The 24,654-nt window shown below is 35.5% G+C and overlaps 1 protein-coding gene and 1 pseudogene across 3 annotated transcripts in view; both read left to right on the top strand.

Moving 5' to 3' along the window:
- The window catches only part of GRIA4 (glutamate ionotropic receptor AMPA type subunit 4), a 373,844-nt gene that overhangs the window by 79,447 nt on the left and 269,743 nt on the right, over positions 1-24,654 (top strand). The window lies entirely within an intron of this gene.
- LOC134374981 (transcription initiation factor TFIID subunit 12-like) lies at positions 1,750-24,571 on the top strand (annotated as a pseudogene).

Genomic DNA, 24,654 nt, shown 5'->3' with positions numbered 1-24,654 from the left:
ATGGAGGACAATCTGCTTTATTCAAAGTGCACCTTTTTATGGTGCAGCCTCTATGGAAAATGGTATGGAGGTTCCTCAAACAATTGCAGATAGATCTACCATACGACCCAGCTATCCCACTGTTGGGAATATACCCAGAGGAATGGAAATCATCAAGTCGAAGGTATACCTGTTCCCCAATGTTCATCGCAGCACTCTTTACAATAGCCAAGAGTTGGAACCAGCCCAAATGCCCATCATCAGATGAGTGGATACGGAAAATGTGGTACATCTACACAATGGAATACTACTCAGCTATAAAAACGAATGAAATACTGCCATTTGCAACAACATGGATGGACCTTGAGAGAATTATATTAAGTGAAACAAGTCAGGCACAGAAAGAGAAATACCACATGTTCTCACTTATTGGTGGGAGCTAAAAATTAATATATAAATTCACACACACACACACACACACACACACACACACACACACACAAAAAAAACCGGGGGGGGGGGGAAGAAGATATAACAACCACAATTATTTGAAGTTGATACGACAAGCAAACAGAAAGGACATTGTTGGGGGGAGGGGGGGAGGGAGAAGGGAGGGAGGTTTTGGTGATGGGGAGCAATAATCAGCTACAATGTATATCGACAAAATAAAATTAAAAAAAAAAAAAAGGTTAACCTTTAAAAAAAAAAAAAAAAAGTGCACCTTTTTAAATGTTAATCTCATCCAGAAACACTCTCACAGAAACATCCAGAATGATGTTTGACCAGATATCTGGGAACCTTGGCTCAACCAAGTTGACACACAAAGTTTACCATCACAGGTCCAACTGTGCCAACTTGGCACACGGACACATTTCCTTAAACCATATCTAGTCTTTGAATAAAGACAATAACAAAGCCATACTTTGACCTAACATAATACAACCACACTGCCTACAACTGAGGAACCCTTTCCCCAGAAGAGGATGCAAAGTCCTTGGGTGATATTTACTCTTCTCCTTGATATACTGTAACTTAAATACGATGAGGTAAAGTTAACAATATGTATATAAAGTCAATACTTCTTATGTTATATGATAAGAAGATAAGAGAAGGAAACAGATGTTTTATACACACAAATAACAAAATAAAGAAGAAATGCTTATGAAAATTATGGTCACATAGTTGTAGCTGGTAGTCATAACTACCTTGTTATACTACCCATTATGTATTCCCTTTGCTTTCAGCAAACCTCAGCTGGTTGTGGTTCTTTACCTGGTGTAATGACTCAAACCTTCATTCCTGGAGGGTTTGGGCCATTAGAATACTGCCTGGATTATATTGTAGTTTTACAATGATTTAAATCACAGGGTGTGGTAATCCTAAGATTTGGTAATGTGGTAATCCTTACCTCCATTGTGGAGTAGCAGTCCAATTTCCCCCTGGTAGTCAGGATCAACCACTCTAGCCAGCACAGTAATTCCTTTATTTGCCTCTTGATTTAGAGGCACAAGGAGTCCAAAGTGGCAGGGTGGCTGTCTTAACTTCCAGTTCAGTGGGTTCATCACTGTGTTATCTGGTAGAAACATTCCTCCTTTTGAAACTAAAAGCAGCAGATCTTAAGGACATGGGAAAAGAAAACAAAATTTTGCTTCTGGGTTGCTAGGGGTAATAGTGAGTGATACAGTCCCATTCCCACTCCTTGATTCCTGGATTCATGAATCCTGGCTACTGGAAAAACAGCATCATATATCGCATGCTGATTCAGAACATATGCAGCTTTCTGGAGAGCCTCGCCATAGCCCGGCAAGGTATTGCCACCTAGCCAGCACTGTAACTGAGTCTTCAAAAGACCATTCCATCGTTCTATCAAGCCAGCTGCTTCAGGATGGTGAGATGGTGAGGAATATCATACAACCAATGAATTTCACGAGCATGGGCCATTTGCTGCACTTCATTTGCTGTGAAGTGAGTTCCTTGAGCAAAAGCAGTGCCGTATGGAATACCTGGAGGTTAAGGAATGACTCAAATTCTGTTCTATATTTAGCCTTCTTCCTTCCTCAGTGAGTTCCTCAGCTGATTCTCTAGGAGGAAATATTGTATTCCTCATAAGAATGAGATTGTAGGGAGTGATTTCTATCACATAGTCCTGTTTTACAAGTACGCATCTCAGAGTACTTAACAAGCCAGAATTATAAGTAACCTAGCCCCTTTCAAGCAAATATCTTCCTTGAGGTATCATGGTTAGCCCTGCTATTAAACTACAAAGTCCTCCACACAGGTCATCCCAACCACTGTGGCCTCAGTGGATTTCATGTGGACTGGGAAGCCATCTCTAGAGAGATTTGCAAAGTCCTAGAACCCCCAGTGCTGGTACTTCTAAAGCCACATCAATTGTACTGGAGTCTCCAGTGAGACCAGAATTATTTAAAGTCATGAGGGGAAAAGAGCAGCATCTGATCCTTGAAGTGTTCATTTGACTCAATAACAAGTAATTGAGAACACTGTTTTGTAAAGCAAATAGAAACTTCATAGAGTAAAATGGTAGCTTGCTTACACCTGCTGCCAAAATTCGAGATTTCAAAGAAATGTCCTGATTTTTGGCCACCTCAGGATGTGACAGCAGACCTGGAGAAAGATGGGAGATGGAATAGTCTGATCTGTTTACTGTTTTCTGCCATTAATGGCATTTCCTTTATAGTATTTGGGAAGCAGCACTGAAGGAAAACCAAGAAGAAATTTGGCTTTAATTAGAAACTCCTAGAAAAGTAATGTATCACATAATGTTCATCTATCTTTATCTCTAAAATGTATGTTCCATGAGGTCAAGTACTTTGTCTGATTCATTATTAAATCTCAGTGTCTAGCAATGCACTATCCATTATGGTATATCTAAGCTACAGTGGTTATTGAGCACTTGGAATGTGGCTAGTCTGAACAGAGATGTGCAGTTGCACAAGAAATTTTGAAGACTTAGTATGAAAAAAATCATGTAAACTATCTCATTAGTAATTTTTATATTGATTACATGTTGAATTGATAATATTTGGTGTATATTGGGTTAAATAATATATATTATTAAAGGCAATTTTAGCTACTTCTTTTTTTCTTGATTTAATATGGCTACTAGAAAATTTAAAATTACACCTATGGTTCACATTACATTTCTATGGGACAATGCTGGTCTAACATATGGTTTACACTCAATAAATATTTGTTGAAGTAATGTTGAATAAATATCTTTCCTAGAGATCATTGTTCTATCCTTTCCCATGAAGAAAAGGTAATAGAAACCAGGACTTATGTAAGACAAGTTTTCAAAAGTGTGATCAATCTGTGTATTGCATTATTGTATTCCGAAGTCAGTATTTAAGGTCCAACTACTTAGCAGTGAGATTTAAGCAGATAGCAATCAACTCACTTCTCAGATAGAAGTAAGGTCAGCCCTGTTCCTACTTACAGTTCCAGCTGTGAGCATTACTCAACCCTGTACAAGAAAAGTAGGCATGCTCAGATTTTTGCTGCTGTTTCACAATTTTTAACCCAGTGTTGTAGTTGGCTAGGATGATTAAATAATACTGCAGTTTAAAGAAGAGCAGAACTTGGAACCCCAATACTAATCTCTGGAAAATGACAGTTGCCTTCGCAGTAATGAATGATCTGAACCCAGGGATGTAGTTGTCTTTAGCAAAAACCATATGCTTGAAGTGATGATGTATAGTCCTTCTATGAGCAATGACAAAACCTTCACCATCATATAAAATTATCCCATAAGCCATCCATTATTTTTGATAGGTCAAATACATTCTACTTAGAGGGGGAAAAACTATCCTCTAATATTAATAGTAACTTTGAAATCTGTAACACATTTATAATAATAGTGCTTCTAGATTTTTCCTAGTCTTAGAACTCTAAAGAATTAAATTGCTAAATTAAGGTTAAAATATTTAAGATTGAGTATAAGGAATAAGAAAATCCATGTTTTTTCTCTATTCGTTAAAATGTGTGTTAGTTTTTACAAGTATTTAATTCAATGGCATTTATTAACAATTATATCTTAAATTTGTTTGGCACTTGATATTTTTCAAATTAAATCTTTGTATATGATGAACCTTAAAATAATATAATATTGATGAATATTAATTAATTCATATTTTCCTCCACTCATACCTAGAGTTCATCTGAGGCAGCAAATAACTAATATTTTAGGCACTTTAAAAGCTATATTTTTATTAGAAAATGTATAATAACAGAGAAAATTTTCTTAAAGTTGGATTTGAGCTTGAAACCAAGGCTTCTGAAGACCAAAGGAATGTTCTTTCCAGTATAAAATAATATATAGCCCACTTTCTAGAAACTTCCTCGGGTTTTAATGCATGAATCAATTAAGAAAGATTGTCATCAAATAATCTTTATGTGTAAAATATTTCATTTTATTTTTATTCATGGGAATATATGTGCTGCTATTTTCTACTACTTATCTGGTGTGAATAATAAAATGTTTTTTTAAAATCTTGAGTGAGTTCATATAATCCCATTTGCTTATTTTGCCTTTGGTTGCCTGTGCTTTTGGTGTCATATTCATGAAGTCTGTACCCACTCCTATTTCCTGGAGTTTTCTTTAAGGAGTTTTATTGTTTCAGGATGTATGCTTAATTCTTTAATCCATTTTGAGTTGATTTTTGGTATATCGTGAGTGGTACGGATCTCGTTTTATTCTCTTACATAGGAATATCCAGTTTTCCCAGCACCATTTGCTGAAGAGGCAGTCTCTTCCCCAGTGTGTAGACTTGGTGCCTTTGTCAAAGATTAGATGGCTGTAGGTGTGTGGGTTGATTTCTGGGTTCTCTATTATATTCCATTGATCAAAAAGCTTCTGCACAGCAAAAGAAGCAATCAACAGAGTGAAAAGACAACCAAAAGAGTGGGAGAAAATATTTGCAAAATATACATGTGACAAAGGATTACTATCCAGAATATGCAAGGAACTCAAACAACTTTACAGCAAAAAACCAAATAACCCAATTTTAAAATGGGCAAAGGAGCTAAACAGGCATTTCTCAAAGGAAGATATATGAATGGCCAACAGACACATGAAAAAATGCTCAACATCACTCAGCATTCAGAAAATGCAAATCAAAACCACTCTGAGATACCATCTCACTCCAGTTAGGATGGCTAATATCCAAAAGACTGAGAATGATGAACGCTGGCAAGGTTGCAGAGAAAATGGACTCTCATACATTGTTGGTGAAACTGCCAAATGGTGCAGCCTTAATGGAAAATGATATGGAGTTTCCTCAAACAATTACAGATAGATCTACCATATGACCCAGCTATTCCACTGCTGGGAATATAGCCAGAGGAAGGGAAATCATCATGCCGAAGGGATACCTGTACTCCCACGTTTACTGCAGCACTATCTACAGTAGCTAAGATTTGGAACTAGCCCAAATGTCCATCATCAGATGAGTGGATAAGGAAAATGTGGGATATCTACACAATGGAATACTACTCTGCTATAAAAAAAAGAATGAAATACTACCATTCGCAATCACATGGATGGACTTAGAAAAAATTATATTAAGTGAAATAAGTCAGGCACAGAAAGAGAAATACCACATGTTCTATGTTTTGGGGATCTAAAAGTAAATCAATAAATAAATATACAGACAAATAAAGGGTAGGGGCTAGAAAAAGACACAACAATCACAATTCCTTGAACTTGTTAAGACAAGTGAACAGATATGATGTAGTCTGGGGCAGGAGGGGAGAGAGGGAGGGGAGTAAGAGGAACAGGTAAAGGGACAGAAAAATCAACTACAATGTATATTGAGAATTTAAAATTAAAAAAAATAAAATCTTGAGTGATTACCATCACCTTTGGCAAATAATACTCATTATATATATTTGACTATTTGAGCATAATTTTAGACCATGCAAGGTTGTTCAATACAGTACCCTTATGACAAAAGCAAGGTAGAGAAAAAATGAAGTCCTAAAGGCTTAATGGAAAGAGAGAAAATGGGGAAAGCAGGAGATATAGAAGAAACGGAAGTAAATGCATATTTTTGGAGTGAGGGAATGCCAAACAGAATGTCTCATTGGAAGACTAGTACCAGAAGTGTGACAGGTTTTGTGTCTTCAAGGTGTTCTAAGCTTAAAAATTCTATCGTTGATATTAAACACATGGGAGACAGAGATGCATTGTTTGTTTATGGTCACAACCTCTATCAATAACAATTGTATATAATTCTAATGTTCTAGGATCTCAGACATTCGTTTGAATCAATGAGCTTGGTTTCATTTCAATTGCTAACATAAAATTACATGAAGAATATGTTGACTTAGAGTGACCACACTAAAAGAAAAAAGAAAAAATACCTTAGGTGGTTTTCTTTTCAGAGTAAAAGTAGAGTGAATATTGTAACAGAAAAAAAAATCAGTCTTTTTCCCTCTTACTTCAGTGGAGAAGGAAAAGAATGGGGCTTAAATAAACCCTGTCTATTCTAAAGTAGGGCACTTTGGAAATAGAATGAACTCTTAGAATAGTTAGTATTGTTTAAATTGATGCATCAATATTTTTAATGCAGTGCATTGACTGATGTTCTCATAAGGAAAAAGTTTTTTTTTTTTTAATTCCCTATCTTATTCACTTTCATATAAAGTTTACTTAACAATATTTGGTGCATATATTGTTTCCCATAAGTCATGTAAAGATTGGAATTTTGAATAACTATTGATTCTTCTTGTGGGTAAAAAAGTAATATAACTTGTCTTATTGCTAAAAAAAAAAAAAAATAAAAAGACAATATTCCTGGCATGTCTGGGTAGTGGTATTTATTGATTACCTGCCACCTGGATTCCTTTGGGTCTGTGGAAAGGAAGGGTGGAAGGAAATTTCAAAAGTACTCGCCTTCTTCAGACACACCCAGAAGGCTGATACATGCCCACCAGATGCAGCTGGTCTCTCTTCAGAAATGGGATAGCATTCTCAGCCAAATCTCTAATTTTCAAAATATAATATAAACTTTGAATAATTTTCTGGCCAAATTTACCAGACTTTGCCCCTGGCTTGAAATCACTACAAAATTGGTTATGTGACATCACCAAAATATTATGTTAAAATTATATGGAATTGCCGTTTTAAGCATCAAAACTGTTAAATATCATCACTTTCATATAAGCCCATCTAATAGAAGAGTGCTAGTAACTGTGGGGTATGCAAAGATGAGTAGGATACAAGTTTCCTGCTAATAATTCTTAATTATATAAGAGAGAAGATATGAGAAAACTTAAGATTTATGTATGATCAGAAAAGTTTCAAGATGGATTAGACTGGATTGAGAATGGAAATAGAATGGAGAAACTTCTAAGAGAATAGAGAAGCACTGACAGATATATGAAGTTGGAAAAATGCAAGGTGTATTAGTAGTTATAGGGAAAAATTAGCACGGTGTGGGTTGCATGTGAAAGAACAACGGCACAGGAACCTTGAAGTTTAAAGTTTACAGTGGCCAGATTGTAAAGATCCTTAAAATTATGTGAATCATATTAAAATCTAGTGTACAATAGGAAAACAGTAAAGATTTTTAGTCAGAAGTCACATTAACTTTCATGAATTAAAAAAAAAAAGTGTTGTGATGGTATGGGCACTGGACAAAAGAGCAAGAGACCCTCCAACCAAGAAAGAAAATTGAAGCTATTGTAGAGAAACGCAGTAAAGGCCAGAACAAAGATTATTAGCAGAAGAAATTTAAAAAGAAAAAAAAAAAGAGGAAGGATTTGAAAAACACTGTGAAGAGTTACTCTACACGAATTAATAAATTCATTGCTCTCCTTGTATGGACTAGGCACTGTAAAGTGCTATGAAATATGTATAGTCGGCCATTCTATCTGTGGTTCCGCATCCGTGGATTCAACCAACCACAGATCAAAAATATTCAGAAAAGACCAAAAAATGGGGAGTTGTGTCCGTACTGAACAAGTATCAACTTTTTTCTTGTCATTATTCCCTAAACAATACAGTATAACAATTATTTACATATCATTTACATTGTATTAGGTATTATAAAGAATCTAGAGATGATTTGAAGTAGACATGACGATGTGCCTAAATTATATGCAAATTCTGCACCATTTTATAGCAGGGACTTGAGCGTCCATGGATTTTGGTATTTGCAAGGGTCCTAGAACCAATCCCCTACAGATATCAAGGGACAACCGCATCTGAAAAATATCTGGATTTGGTCCCCAAGGATCTAAGAATGTAGAAAGAGTATAACAAATATAAGTCAGTGTCTATTATTACTGTTAAATTGCTTGGTGCTCCTAGGTGTGCAATTCCACTCCAGGTGCAGTACATACAAAAGTCAGAAAATGATGTGTTAACTTGAAAGACACAAGTGCTAGGGGGAGCTCCTCCTGGGTAAGACACTAAAAAAGCATTGTGAAGAAGGTGAAATTTTATTTGGGACTTCAGATATTTGTAGACCTTAGACACATCAAGATGACTTGGCAATTAATTAGATATAAGACAGTTAGCAATGGAAGAAATAAGTTTCCAGACCTGGAGAATGACAGCGCTGTGTCTATGGAAATAAAGACATCTTGGAGGGCAAGGTAGTTCTCGAGGGATGATGATCCTTCAGGTATAGCCATGTTGAAGGTGTGAGATGCCAATACATGTGCAGGGCTGTGAGTATTGAGAGGGCTCAGAGTTAGGAGAACACACCTGATACACTAAGACATCCTCAAAACCCCACAAGCTCAATAACACTAGAATACATCATTTTCCCTTTAAAATGCAACAGAATGTAACTGATTCTTAATGTTTGTACCTATGTTTATAAAATCATGTTTATCTATTTCCAGTTCACTTTCTCTTCATTTCCATCATCATCATCAAAAGATGACTTTGTTTTTAAAGAAATTAAGTTTTAAATCACCATCCAAGAATGACTTCATATAAATATAGCCCTGAGTATAGAACAAGAAACTATGGCCACATGAGACACTAGATAGTCCCCCTAGGATCACTTCCATCTCAAATATTCTCTCTCCTTCTGGTAATTGATACATTTCACAGATCCTCAGGGTCTCTGGAAAAGAGGAATAAGAAAGATAGGATAAAAATAAAGTGAAACAGGAAACAAATCCATATTTTCAACAATATATATTAAGCCACTAATATGCAACAGGATTGTTTTAAGGGCTGGGGACACGGTGGTTAATGAAATAGAGTCACATTCTCATGGTGCCTACAATTCATTCACAATTTCTTCAACATAGTTGCCTTGCGCCCACCTGCTATGGGAAAAAGATTCTGTTGGCAGAGTGGTAGGTAGTAAACACATATTATACAGATTTAAGACGGTGGTGCTAGGAGGAAAAAGTCTCAGATGCTATTTACATCAGGGGAATCTAACCTAGTCTAGGTGATCCGGGAAGGCATTTCTGATGTGGGAATATAAACTGACAAATGAACAATGACTTATCCAGTAGATAAATTGGGAGAGAGAATTATAGGCAGACGAACAGCAAGTGCCAGAGAATGAGACAGTGAGTTAGGTAAGGAAGATAAAGGACAGATGTTTAGATTTTCCCTTATAAATGACATTAAACAAAATATTAGATTATTTGCTATTTTAAGTTTATAAATGTATTTTGTGATAAAGATGTTTAGTGGTTAAGTAACTATTCATGACCCTGGTTATTTGAAGAGGGCACCAAGGAGAGGTGGAATTTGGTGAAATTGGAGAATCTGTAATTGGGCCAAAGGAAAAATATATTAAAGTAGGGGACAACAGTTCTGCTGTCATTTAAGAGAAAATGAAAAAGGCTCAAATGGCCTTTGTCCAAACCCTCCTTTGCCTGCTTGCTGATGCCAAAATCTTAGGCTTTGTGCTCTACTGAAAAGCAAATACCCCCAAAAAGTGTGGTGAGTTGTACACATAATTCTGACTCTCTTCATAACCCAGAACTTGGAGTCTCAGTTCTATCGTAAAATCACATGATCGTGAATTGAACTGAAGTTTGGATAAATTAAACTCAGCAGTGTACCAATTCTATAAGCAGGTCTCTAAAATTCTGTAGTAATTATTTTCTTATAATTATTTTCTTAAGGATATTACAAATTTTAGTGGCCAAATATTATTATCATTTCCCGAAGTAAATCATAATAGATATCAAAAGAGGATCACCTTTAAGAACAAGGTTTTTCAAAAACATTGAACATTTAGCTTTCTGATTAAAACTACTGGTGTAGTTACACCTTTATTATGATTTTATTCTCTCTCCTTTAACTTAGTGCCAGCAAGTCATGTGATATAATCCCTCTAGTGCAGTCACCCTAGAACTTTGTGGTTCAGAGTCCAGCCTCTGTAAAAACTGGCTTTTTCAGAGTAGGACCTTGTGAGGTTGTGACCTCTAGATACTGGGAAGTGCGATTATTTCTTACTTGGAAGGTTAGTCTATCTTCACTGAAAAGCCATCAAGTTCCTGCTTGCAGATTCTGGGCTACAAGATTTTATTAGTACTTATCCCTCCACCTTACCTAACTCCCTTATCTAGGACAACCTTCTGCCAGTCCTGGTAGGACCCAAGAATTATCTTATTTCATTTTCCCTTAGTGCCTATACTTATACCCTTTTTTCTTCAGATTTGTAGAGAACGATTGAGAGAGGAAATGCAATGTGTCTGTCCCTCTTGATCCTATGACTTTTCTGCCAATCAGAAAGGGAGAACACTTTGATTTCCATGGCAGCCCTCACTTTTCCTGCCTGTAGCACATTTACCCTTACCTTACTTTATATTTAATAGAGTTTACATTCATTTTCTTAGCCCACCTCATGTTCACTCGCTTATAGAAGCTACTCTGTTTTTTTAGGACCTAACAGTGTTTGGAAAAATTCAATATTTGAATGGTCTTCAATGTGTATGTGATAAAATCTGCTATGTATAGCTTAATATTTTAAGTGATAATTGGTCATTTATGGTTCTAGTGGAAATTAACCAACTCTGATATGGTTACTCTTAATAAAATACAGGGGAAGAGAGGGTATGAATGGGGCTATTGACATAGAATAGTATGTTCTTGAAACAAGCCTTCAAAATGAAGGGATTAGGGATGGAGATAAGGTTTACTTCATAAAATTCTCATGACTACTGTGATTAAGATGTTTAAATAACAGAGATATGTAAATATCTGAAATAAAAAGATATTCTCAGAACTCTGAGAAAAGAATATTCACCTATCTACCATGGGTAGTAATTTTCTTGCCAAGGCTGGAGATTGATCTATGTGACCTTGCTCAGAGATTAAAAAAAGAAAAAAAAAATTACATCCCAGATAACACTCACTTTTAATAAAGGCAAAGTTATTAAAGAATCATAATCAAATTCAAGAATAAATATTTGAACCACGTGAGTTAACTACGGAAGTTAATTTGCCAGTCTTTTTCCTCCTCTTTCTTTGTATAAATGTTTGTCTTTTTGGGTGGAGTAGAGTGTCTTTCTTCTCTTCTTTAAAAAATTTTAATTAACAATAATTTATTGAATTTGTGTCCTTTAAACTCAGTTTTCATTTTCATTTTCTCATTTTTATTTATTTTTATTTTTTTATTTTTTACAAAAGATGACTGGTAAGGGGATCTTAACCCTTGCCTTGGTGTTGTCAGCTCCACTCTCCCAAGTGAGCTAACCGGCCATCCCTATATAGGGATCCGAACCTATGGCCTTGGTGTTATCAGCACCACACTCTCCCAAGTGACCCAACTATCCATCCCCATATAGGGATCCGAACCTATGGCCTTGGTGTTATCAGCACCACACTCTCCCAAGTGAGCCATGGGCAGGCCCTCATTTTCTCACTTTTAAAATAAGAAGGTTGGACAAGTTGTTGAATCCTGAGGTTTGACCATCATCTTATATGGCGATTAGTCAGAGCTAGCCTTTTATGACCCTGTGTGTATGCACTCGTGTGTATGCATACATGTGTGTGGAGAAGGAATCGTTGCTAACATTCCCTTATATAAAATAACCGATTGTATCAGTTTCCTTTAATATAAAGAATGTTTAAAAATTAAGACGAAACTACATATAAATAGATAGGTACTTTTCCTGGGTAAAGCAAATCTTTACTGTGTATTAATACTGCGGTTGAACAGTCAGAAGCAGAGAGCAGGAACTCAAGACACAAGGCAGTCGAACTGAGGCGAACAAGCAAAATCAGGTGCTTCCTGGATCGTTAGTATTGACGCATAAGAAAACAATCATGGCGCTAAGACAGAGATGAGAGGAAATCCACCTACTCCTTGTTCTTTGAATTTTTTTTTTTTCCAGTTGGTTGGTTGGTTGATTAGTTTATTAGTCATTTAGTTCTTTAGTTTAAGACCAGGATGCTGGGAAGTACAGGCAAGCATGATTCTGTGGTACATACTCCTATAAGTTACAACAACCCAGTTAGATAAACTGATATATGCCTGTAGGGGGTGACAAGATCAAATAATCAAAAAAATTAAGGATCCAGAAAGTGGTGTTTACATATAGAGTATAAAAGTGAAGAAATAAAAACAATAAAGAATAAAAAGTTTTTTAGAAAAAAATATAGTCTAAACTTTTTGTACACTTTAGCCAGGAGAAGCAATTAGATTTTCTTACAAAAATCAAACATGAATTTTATCAACGTGTCTGGATAGTAAGTAGTTTGTTTGGCTAAATTAAAAGTTAGTTCTAAACAACTGTGCCTCGATTTCCTCATCTGTAAAATAAGGATAGCAACAGTAGTTACGTCTTAAGATTAATCTGATGATTAAATGAGTTAGTTTTATTAAAGTATATTTTAAAAGCTATCACATCTTAAATAATAAACACATATAGCTAATTTATAAAACCATACATTAAAGAGAACATCTAAAATCGACACAAACGGAGGACCAAGTGAACCCGTGGTACTGACCTATTTGAAAGATGCATGGTCTCCAGGATGTAACAGAATTTAGGGGATCTGTAAATCTGATGGCGTTGATGATGATGATGAAAACGGTGATGATGATAATGATGACAATGATGATAGAATAATAGCCCTCATTTATTAAGTACCTTTCATGGATTAGATCTGTACTAGGCATATTGCATATGTAATCACTTACTCAAAAAAATCCCACATGACTACAGTTGATATTTATTGAGTGATTTCTGGGTGTAAAGCACCACAGCAAACACTACTCCTGGGGATGTTCAGGCTGTAGTGGAGCCTCTACCCTCAAAGCACCTGTGCTATTGGAGAGATGTGATATGTACTGGGGCAAGTTAGATGTCAACGAAACATTTGAAGTAGCTACAGCTACTTCTGTAACTTCATGCCTGGAGAGTAATACTGTTTGAAAAGTAAAGTTATAAGATCAACCTAGAAAAACATCTATCTTAACATGTTCCCCTTGATACTTAAATCAAAAGGATAAAGCATCAAACCCACTTAACTACTAAGTTCGAAACAGCCATTTGTCTCACTGCTTTTAGATAACTTCTTGATAACTTATAATTTCAGCTTTAAGTCACCTAAAAATACAGTGATCTCATCTGTAACACATGTTGGGTAATTTTTCATTTATGAAGTAATGCAAATAATTTAATAGAAATTGCTAAACAAATTATAGTACTTTTATTTCAGTTAAATGATGCAGCTTTTAATCATTACTGAAATATAAATGGACATGAGACTTCCAAAAGAAAATTAAAACATTTTGGAGTACATTGAGCTCCTCAAAAGAAAACAAAAACAAAAAAAGAAAATGCTAGACTCCAGCTTCATCATATTCTGCTATTAAATAGCTTGACCATTATCTGCCTCAGACTTCAGTATTGAAAGCTTCAATTATCTCCATACAACTTAATGTTATTAATAAATTGTTATTTTTTTATATTTTCAAGCAGACAATGATAAAAAGTCATAGAAAATAAAAGACCAAAGTCAAATCAAGACATCTTTAAAAAATAAATAAAAACTGGAGTAGAAATATGACTAATAATAAAGTTGTTGTTTACTCTTTTGCAAACTGAACTATCTGTGCCTGTTTTGAAATAATTCTTATCTATGACTCCATTGCATCTTTTAATATGCAGTTTATTGGCAAACTAGCAGAAGACATCTGGCCAAGAGGAAAGAAAAACATTGAGAGTCAGGATTTCTTCTGAAAATAACTAATTAAAAAAATATATAGCAAACCGTGGTTTTGATTATAAAAATACAATAAATTTTCAAAATGTTTGATTTTTTTAAGCTCAAGTGCATTTTTAAGTGTATTTTTTTAAGCTGAAGAACTTTAAAAAGGGGAATGTAAATGTTCCTAGAGAGATGCATTCTCTGATAGCCAGAGTAAGAATCTGGCTTTTTTTTTTTTTTTCCTGTGTGTTCACACAGTGCAGGAGTTTTTTTTAGCATGTTATTATACTCTCCTGTATTGTAATTGCTAGCTTACTCATTTGTTCATTGTAAACCTTAACAATATGCATAATATTTTGTATTTCTTTCCTTCCTTCCTAAATATGGATAATAGGCTCTTTGACATCAGATTAGAAATATTGTATGAAATATGTCTTGAGAAATGTCTAGAGCAGAGATAACCAATCTACAGCCCATGGGCTATATCCATCTTGCCACCTGTTTTTGTAAATAAATTTAATGGGAATATAGCTATGCTCATTCATTTATGTATTGTCTATGGCTACTCTCACATTACAAAGGCAGTTGAGTAGTTGTAACTGCATGGCGTTAAAAGCATAAAATATTTACTGTCTAGCCTTTAAAGAAGAAGTTTGCCAGTCCATGATCTACAGCATAGTAGGGACTTAATAAATGGTAATTATTTTTAATTCTGAAACTCTGGGGAATTACTTATTTTGCACAAATGAGCACCTTCTTATAGAAGTACTCTGCATAGACAAACCAGCACTGTCCTACAGAAAGGGTACATTATAAATTTTCTAGTAGGTGCATTTTTATAAAAGGGAAATAAACAGGTTAAATTATTTTAATAATGTTTTATTTTACCCAATATTATCATCTGAATATATGTTATCATTTCAACATATAATCAACATAAACATTATTAATGAAATACTTTACATTCTGTTTTTCATATTAAATCTTCAAAATCTGGTGTATATTTTACACTTACTACACTTTTCAATTTGGATGCCAAATTTTTATTAGAAATACTTTATATTTAGATTTCACAAAATTTACATTTGAAAAAAAATTGATTTACATATTCACATTGTTCCAAACATAACTATATACTTTTAATATGTTTTCTAATACATTTTCATAAAGCTTTCTAATAACTAAACTAAATATCAGGGTTTTTTTAACTTAATTAAAATTAAATGAAAGTAAAGATTTAGTTCTTTAGTCACACTTGCCACATTTTAAGTGTTCAGAACATATGTGGCTAGTGGCTCCCAAAATTCAGCATTTTAGATGATATAGGATTTTATTATTTTGATTAAGAACAGTAGTAATAATAGTTAGCATTGACTGAGCACTTTGTCACAAAAATCTAAGCAAATGTGGAGTCTGGGGATTAAAGTTAACAGTCACTTGCTCAAGGGTACATAGCTAGCTAACTAGAAGATCTGAACCCAAGATGCTGCCCTAATTCATGCCTTTTCTCCGATTACTATTCTCTTCAGAGTCTGGCTTATCTTTTACATGCCAAAGCACTCTGTTTAGTTTGAACTGAAAGTCTGTAGGAAAAGAATTACACATTCTCTACTTGTGAGTTGGCCTTGCAGAGCACTGTATTTCGTCTCTCAGGTTTTCTGGTTTTCTTTTATTTGTTTTTTTCTATTTTTGAAAAGTCCTATTATGGAGCTATTATATCTGATATCTATTCCCAACCGATTCTCTTCTCTGCCACAACAGTGTCTCCTAGTCACGACCTGGGGGCCAACATCTGCATTGTCCTCTCCTTTCTCTTGCTGAGCTCCTTATGCTTTTCATCCTGGGGTGTACGTGTAGGGGGCGGGGGGGGGGTGTGTTTTGTCTCCTTGCTTCTCCAATTATTCTTACTTTGCTTTGAAAAGAACAGCCTCTCCTAAACAATGCCAATCAATCAAATGTTTTTTTCCTAACCTGCAAGGAACCCATGTGTGACTGTGTTTGCAGCACAGTGTTCAAGTCCTTTATTCTTTATAGTCACATTTGGTTTTGCTTGCTAAGTGGCTATTTCTTTGATGGGAATGAGAACTGGTTTTTTTGTTTGTTTCTTTTTTAACCTACTTCTTGGCTAGGATCCACTCCGTAAACCTGAAGCCAAATTCTAGAGGCCTGAGTATTCAAGCTAATTTCACTCAGCTATTGACATCTAAAGACTTCAAATACTGTGTAGCATTCTTGTCTTCCTTGGATCCAATTTGTATCCCCTTGTTTAAAAGTCTTTAGTAGATCCCCATTGCCCTCTAGATAAAGAGCAAGCACACTCTTTCAAATGGTGCAAAAGACTCAATTCTTTGGCATTTCAGTTCTCCTGAAGAAATCTTCAATTTCCTAAGGCACCAACCTCTCTGTCATCTCTGGACTTTTACATTGGCTGTCCTTACTACCGGTTCACTGGTCACCCCCCCATTCTTCCATCCCATCTTTCTTGGGTCTGGTTTACTCATCCTGGTAAACCCAGAAGTTATTTCCTCTCTGTAGCTTTCCCTATGCCTCCAAACATGTTAAGAACTTGACCTTGGCTCACATAAGACCTCTGCATGCTCAGAGTAAAACTTCTCTGCAATATCATTGCCTATCTCCACCACTGGACTGCAGCCTTGAGGACAAGGGCGGTGTCTTATTATATCTCCAGTCTAACATATAAACAAAAAGGGGCCAACAAAGCAGGGCCTCAGTAAATAATGATCAGGTCAACTAAACCCTTTAAGTGTGCAAATAAAATAAAGTTCTATTGTATATAGTCATTATGTCATATTTGTGGGCTTCCTAAATGCATTCAGTATATATCAAAGTAAATTTTGTCTATAAAGGTGTTTAAAATTTAATAATAATAAGCACTCTATTTAATAGAAATAAGCATTCTATAGTTTGCTAGAAACCACTTCTTACTAAACTTTAGCTAGTTGCAATGTTTGCACTGACAAGGATTTTTGAAATTTATCTTATTCTGCTCAAAATGCATTATCCAGGGAATATAAGAACAGAATTTCCTGCTAACACATTTCATATTCTACAACAGCTGTTTTTCATATTTTCTAGAATACTTGTTGCTTTGTTATTTTCTAGGGGGGAAAAATGAAAACAAGCACTTAAAAGGAACACAAAGAGTGACTATTTTAGCGATGTGAGAAAAGGTACTTAAAGTAGTTTTTAGCCTTTGTTGGGAAATAGCACGCCCTTGAAAAACTGATAAAAGCTATAGGCTCTCTCTCCAGAAAAATGCCCAAATGCACATATACTCACCCATTTTGCCTACAATTTTAGGACTCTCAAAATTCATCTAAGAAGATGAAGTTAAGAAACCCGAAGCTAAAATCAGCCTGAAAAGAGCATTAGCTAAGCTGAGAGGTTAGGGCAAAGGTGGGAGGACAAGAGGACTCAAGATGATTAAGAAGCATGTGCTTCAGAAAAGAATGCACAAGGCTTTACAAACCTCTGTGCAATACTCCCTACCTTGAATGCTCCCTCACAAGATGATTTGAATTGTTTGGAATCAAAACATCTATGCTCTATCATTCATCTACCCACTCAATTAAGAAACATTTATTTGGTTCCACTGTGTGCCAAGAACTGTGTTAGGAACTAAGAGAGTGGGGGTAGGGATCATGCAGTTGTGGAAGAATAGTTGTTATTTTAAACTAGGCAGTTCCTCTGTGTTTCTTACATATCCTAGCATGTAATACTAGAAATAAGAAAAAGGAATGCATTTGTTTAGAAGTTTCTGCTTACTATGGCACTGATTTTATATGCAGTAGCCATTTTTCACTTATCATTAATCTATTGATATTATGTGCAAAGTTGAAATTTTAAATGACTTCTAGAACCATAAAATAGTTTGATTATATTAACAGTAAATGACTGTAATGAACATGTATTAATGTGACATATAATTAATACAATAATAGTACAAGATTATGGGTTTAGGAATCAAAACAGTGCCCAAAGGAGGACTGATATTTCTGTAGAATTTAATGAAAATCATGACACCTTTTGATTGCCCTGAAATTATTTACATACATAGTGAAGTCTCAAATTAAGAGAGTAGTCTTATGGCTTCAGTCAAGTTCAGGTGAAGTTAAAGGTCATTTTAATTCTCTGGGCCATTCATTGAAACTCAGAATTGGATCTGTTTCCCTAGTAACATGGAACTGCTTTGCAATGAGACATGAGAAGAGACTTTGATCAAGTCAATGTAGAAATAATTGTGGCCTCAAGTAAACTGTAATGGAACCAAGGAAAATATCTTGAATATCATCTATCAGAAAACCAGAGAGAATGTCATAAATATTCACCTTGGAAATGAGGACGTAGCACTATGTACACATCATATTGCTGCTATCTGTCATATTTGGTGATGATACTATACACTAATTATGGTCTGCACGCAGGTGTGGCTGAAAGACCTATTTATGAACAATGGGCCTTTTCACTCTGCACATGCCATGACGATCCTTGGTTTTGCAGCTGCAGCTGCTGTTTGCAGAACATGCTGCTGTTTAAGGGACAGCCATTTAGATGTGAAGTCAGTCCCAAATCTTTTCACAAAAGAGCCACCCAATTCCTGAATATGCCATGTCCGTCTGGTCTGTCTATGCTGAATTATCCTAACTTTCTACAGCTACATCATATTGCTTGAGAGTATATACAAAGCTTTCCCAAGTACTCATGTCTCCCTTTGTACTCTTTACTAATGCTGAAACTGACAAGAGTTATGCTTTCATGATAATCATTTAAATGCTGGGCACTCATTTTCTCTTCATTCAGTTATCTATTCATTCAGAAAATATTTATCGAGGCCCTAACTTGTCTCTGTCTCTTTCCCTGTGCTACATTCTGAACACAGAGCAGGAAGAAAACTAAACCTCTTCCCAGGAACCCTGCTCTCAGATCTCCAAACTTGCTATTTTATTTAAAGGATTACCTATGAATAAGGTTGATAGAATTACTCAGCAAACTAGCTGTGCTCTCCAGGACAAGATCATATCACATGACCATCTTGAAATTTGAACATGACCATAACTTCAGGTTCTGTCAATCTTCTATGTCATTTGGAGATATAACATTGATGTCATTTGATGCTCCGGTTCTTAGTGTTTCATTTCCCAGTACATTCTGCCAGAAGAAATACCATAACTTTTTCTTCATACTGATACCTTCTACTTTCTACCTTTTTATTTCCTGTATGAGTTTTAAGGTACAAGTTCCTTGAGGGTAAGGGCTACGGTTTTATTTATCTTTGTTTCTCTTGCTCCACCTTGTACACAGGACCCGGCAAGGTCCTGCACTTGCTATTTCCTCTGCCTGAAACACTCATCCCATAGATATCCTTGTGGCTGTCTCCCTCAGCCCTTCACTAAGTGCAAACATCACCTTTTCAAAGAGGCTTACCATAACTACCCTACTTAAATTAGTGACCGCACAACTTTCCCATCCTGCTGCTGCCCACGCTTCCCATTCTCCATACCTTGCTTTATTATTCTTCATAACACCTATCACCTTCTGGCACACTTATTTGTTCATCATCTGTCTCTGACCAATAAAAATCTCCATGAAAGTAGGAACATTGTCTGTTTTATTCACTATTTTATTCCCAATGCCTGGAACACCACCTAGAACCTAGTGGGACACTCAGTAAATATTAGTTGAATTAGTGAATAAATGAATGAGTATCTGTTGCAAATCCATGCATATCATATACTCATAAGAGATGTGATGTCTTATTATATGACACTGATAATATATGAAGAGTGCACGTAGATGATAGCATGAGTACACCTTTGGGCTGGTGACACAGCTTACAACAGCAGAAACATTTTTGATAACCATTGACTTGATGTGATACATTAATTATATAACTGCAGAGAGGGAGTGAATCGGCACATTTCTGGTACAACACTTGAACTTCAGCTAGGTGAAAATATTTCCAGAATTCTACCATATCATCCTCTTCCTCTTTAATTAGTGAGGCAATGGCTTTGGCAACTGCAAGCCGATGTCAGGCACATCTTGCTAAACCAGAGTAGATCATTCCTATTAGTAGTTCCAATCCCATGTGGCCCAATTATTTTTCTCCAAATTTAAGCTTCACTGCTAACAAAAGTGCTCAAATCCCATGTGACAATTAGTTAAACAGATGGTGGCAAATTTTCAATGAATCTGTCTAATCCTGAACTGAGTCTCTCTTTTCCTTTCCCTTTATTTTTCAGCAGATGTTTATACACTAATGAGAGCATACATTTATTTACCCAGATGCTCAGGCCAGAAGCTGGGGTATCATCCTTGACTCCTCTTTCTTCACCCTCAAAATCTAAGCTTGCAACATGCTAAGTCATCTCTATCTTAAAACTGCTCTCTTAATTCTCACTGACATTAAATTAGCTGAAGCCACCATCAAGTCTTGTGTAGACTAATGCATTTCCTCTTCACAGATTTTCCTGCCTCTGGTCTTACAAAATGGTTTTACAAAAATGCAAATCTATATTGGTTTCTCTTTATCTTCAGAATAAAGCAAAATTCTTCAGCGTGACATGAAAGGTCTTTTATGAATAGGCATCTACCTCATTCATTCCCAGCTACTCCCCATCCCTTTGAGCTCCAGTCATTCTGAGTTACCTGGGAAGTTGTGCTCTTTCTTGACTGGCCGTTGTACATGCTATTCCCTACAGCTGGTCAAACTTCTTCCCCATTTCAGTGGGGTTTATTCTTCCTTCTTGTTTCGGTTGCAAGACTATCATATCTAGAGTTTTTCTTGATCCGCTGAGACTGAATTACTTTTCACTTGTGCCCATTTATTATACTGTGGTTACCCCCATCATGGTTATCACACGATGCTGACAACTGCTTACTTATTTTGCTTTTTACCCAGTAGTCTACTGGTATGTCTTCTGTGCTTAACACAGTGCTTGGCATGTAGTTAGTGTTCAGCATTATCTGTTGAATGAGTAAGTCTTGGGCTGCAATGAAAGTGTATTTATATGGATGGAGATGGTACAGGATAGGATATGTCTTCATATTACATCTAACTAGAAGTCACTTTTGGAAGTTTGCAGATCCTTCAAGACAATCAGGGAACTTTAGAGTATGTAACTGTGTGATTTTAAAGTGTTTATTTCAAAGCAGTGTGTGTCCTTTACATGTTGATCAATAATTTAATTCCATCATAGGAGAGAGTGTGTGTGTTCATATGAATATGAAACAAGGTTTATTTAAGGTAGAATTTGTTACTTTCAGGTGTGAGGCAAACATAATTTTTAACTTCCTTAAATGCAGTTAAATAGTGTGAGGAAATCATTGATTGAGATGGCACCTTCACTTAGCCTCTTCCACCTGAAAAGTGCTAATTGTTAGATGTGTGACAGCACCAGAAAATGAAGAACAAATTAATAAACATTACACACATTTAGTACTATGAAATTTTGAAATGACTTCCTTTAGTGTTAAGTGTGTGACTTGAAACTGTAAAAATTTTAATTTATATTTTTTAACCGAAGAGTAAATATTTGATCATAGTAATATACCAGTTTTTTCTGTAGCCATTTACATTCTTATGTCATATTTTTCTAGTTCTTGAAGAAAAGTGAATTTGTCTCTATCTACACCTTCAGTGATAACCATGATATAAGTTACAGTTAATTAAATATAAGATAAAACAACTGAAAATAGAATTAAATATCCAAGTTACTGAGATGATTCTGGAGCAATATAAGAAAATACAAGGGCAAACTGATAAATATAACTGTATAAAATTTTGAACACATACATATAAATAATTAGAAAACCAAATAAAATAAAATAAGGAAAATCTAAGAATGGGAAATATATACAACTAATGGCGCCCAGATGGGAAAACAAATGAAAAGGCATTTATATAGTAAAAATATAAAAATAAATATTAACAAATCACAGTATTAATAATGAATAACACGGATGGCATTTGATTGTGCCGCACACTGTTCTAAGCACTTTTCAGATATTAGCACGTTTAGTCCTATAAGATATGAGATATTTGTTATCCTCATTTAAAGATAAGGAAACTGAGGAACAGAGAGACTAAATGACTTGCCCAATGTTAAATAGCTAGAAAATGAAAAAGTATAGCTTGAAACTAGGAAGGGATCCTTTTCACATTTAATCATGTATATAAAATAAGTAAAATCAAACTATACTAATGTCAAGATGCAATAGACGAGGAGACTTATGAGTAACCAGGTAAATAGTGATTTGTTATAACTCTCTTAGGGAATAATTTGATAGTAAAACAAAATTATTTTATCCTGCCCTCTGATTCATAATGATATTCCTTATCATTTATGTCAAAGAAATAATTTAAAAATTTTTTTTAAATTGTGCAAAGATATTACAATATGTGTGAATAGTGGGGAGCTGAGTACAGCAGGGGTGGGTAGTTGCAATAAATTCTGAAAAACAATGTATCTTAAACAATTGAGGAACTGTTAAATAGATTGGAGTTGTTAATGCAATGGAATTTATGTTGCCATAAAAATGATGGATTTCAAAAATATAAAGCAATGCTAAAAAGTTTTTATGAAATCACATTAAGTGAAGGACAAAATGTGATTTTTTTAAAATACACTTTTATTGCAACCATGTTAAAGATACATAAACCTACAAATAAATATTGGAAGTAAACAGGAAGACAGTAGTTATTCCACAGTATAGGTAAAACTATAAGCTATTTTTTGCAAGTTTTCTTTTTAATATTTTATATTTATTTTAAAAATGAATTGACTCTTTGACAGATTTAGAACAAAAAAGAAAATTAAAACTATGGCTTCATTTTGAATTGGCCAAATTATCAAACCCATGACCTTGTACCCTTTCTGCACTAGATTCCAAAGCCTAATGGGATAAATAAAGAATAGTTGGGTTTTTTTTGACTTTTTATAGGATTCATCTACTTCATCTAACCTTTTAGCCATAGTAATTCCAAGTGCTGTCATGCTTTTTTGTGTCCAAAAAAAAAAAAACTAGTTTTTAATTGATTTTGCAAAACTATTAAAAGTAAATAGGAGGACATAATACTTTAGCATTATACAAATATATTTTTCATCTAATTAATTATTCCTCTAGGTATATAAATTTAATAGATGCTTATTCATTACAAATTAACATGTATTCATTTAAAAGAATGGGTTTGCTTTCTTCATTCAGTGAGTGTCTACAAGGTACAAAGCTCTGTGGCAGCCACCAAACAATGGCCATTTCCGCATGACTTTTTTATTAATCAATTTAAAACATAATTAATTATTTAATTCCAACTGTGGGAAGTGATAAGAAGAAGCACCATGAGAGCTTATCAAAGGGCTCACCCAGTTTAGGGATCATAAAAGACATCCTTAAGGTAGTGACTTTGATCTGAGTCCTGAAAGAAGACTTATAATTCACCGCGTGAGGGGTCGTGGTTGAGTACACAAGAGCATTTCCAGCTGAGGGAGTAAGACCTGCACAGGCTCTGTAAAAAGGAAAAGTGGCCAGTGTGGTTAAAGTCCGCAGAGAGAAGAGAGTGCCCAGAGAAGTAAGGTACCTGTCCCAGAAGACGGAGGCCTTGGTAGGCCTAACTAGGTGCTTGGTCTTCGTGTTAATAAAAATAGAGGCTTTTGAGGCTTTTGAAAGAAAATGAGCAAATTTGTATATTTAAAAGATTATTCTGAACCCAGTGCAGAAGAATTGTCTCGGAGGACATGAGTGGTAGCTAGGGGTTTCTTAAATAGCCTATGAAGGATCCGACTGGCTGCTGAGACAAACGCTTCACTGAGGAAGTCTCGGCGTATCATGGGGAGATAGACTTTGATTGACCTTGGTCATCACAGCTCCAAAAGAAACAGGATCTCAATAAGCTCTTTGAGCTGAAGTCAAAAGCTCGGCACATTTTGAACCAGTTTGGCCCCTCACCCCTAATCTGACTCTCCAATTTCTCATCCATAAAACCTGAACCAGTCAGTACCCTTCTACAAGGCTCCATGGCCAATAGCACTACAGTGGTAAAGATACCTGGCACTCCTGGGACAGGAGGTCATCTTAGCCCTAAAAACAATCAGGTACTGACCAAGAAGAAATTACCGGAATTAATAAGAGAAGCAGATCGTTATGAGCAGTTGGATGAGGATGTGGAGGGGATGCTGCTGCAGATTGCTGATGATTTTATTGAGAGTGTGGTGACAGCAGCCTGCAGCTTGCTCAGCATTGCAAGTCCAGCACCCTGGAGGTGAAAGATGTCCAACTGCATCTAGAGCACCAGTGGAACATGTGGATCCCAGGTTTGGGCTCTGAAGAAATCCGAACCTACAAAAAGCTTGAACCACAGAAGCTCACAAACAGAGAAGAGCATTGATCTGGAAGACAACCAAGAAATAATACATGGAAAAGTCAGGGGATGGACAACAATTTATTTGGAGATACTTGAGCTGAGTCCTCAGCCATCTGATCCTTGGAGTTTT

The sequence above is a fragment of the Cynocephalus volans genome, chromosome 4 (assembly GCF_027409185.1).
Source record: "Cynocephalus volans isolate mCynVol1 chromosome 4, mCynVol1.pri, whole genome shotgun sequence".
Taxonomy (NCBI): Eukaryota; Metazoa; Chordata; class Mammalia; order Dermoptera; family Cynocephalidae; genus Cynocephalus; species Cynocephalus volans.
This window is presented reverse-complemented; position numbering and strand designations above follow the sequence as displayed.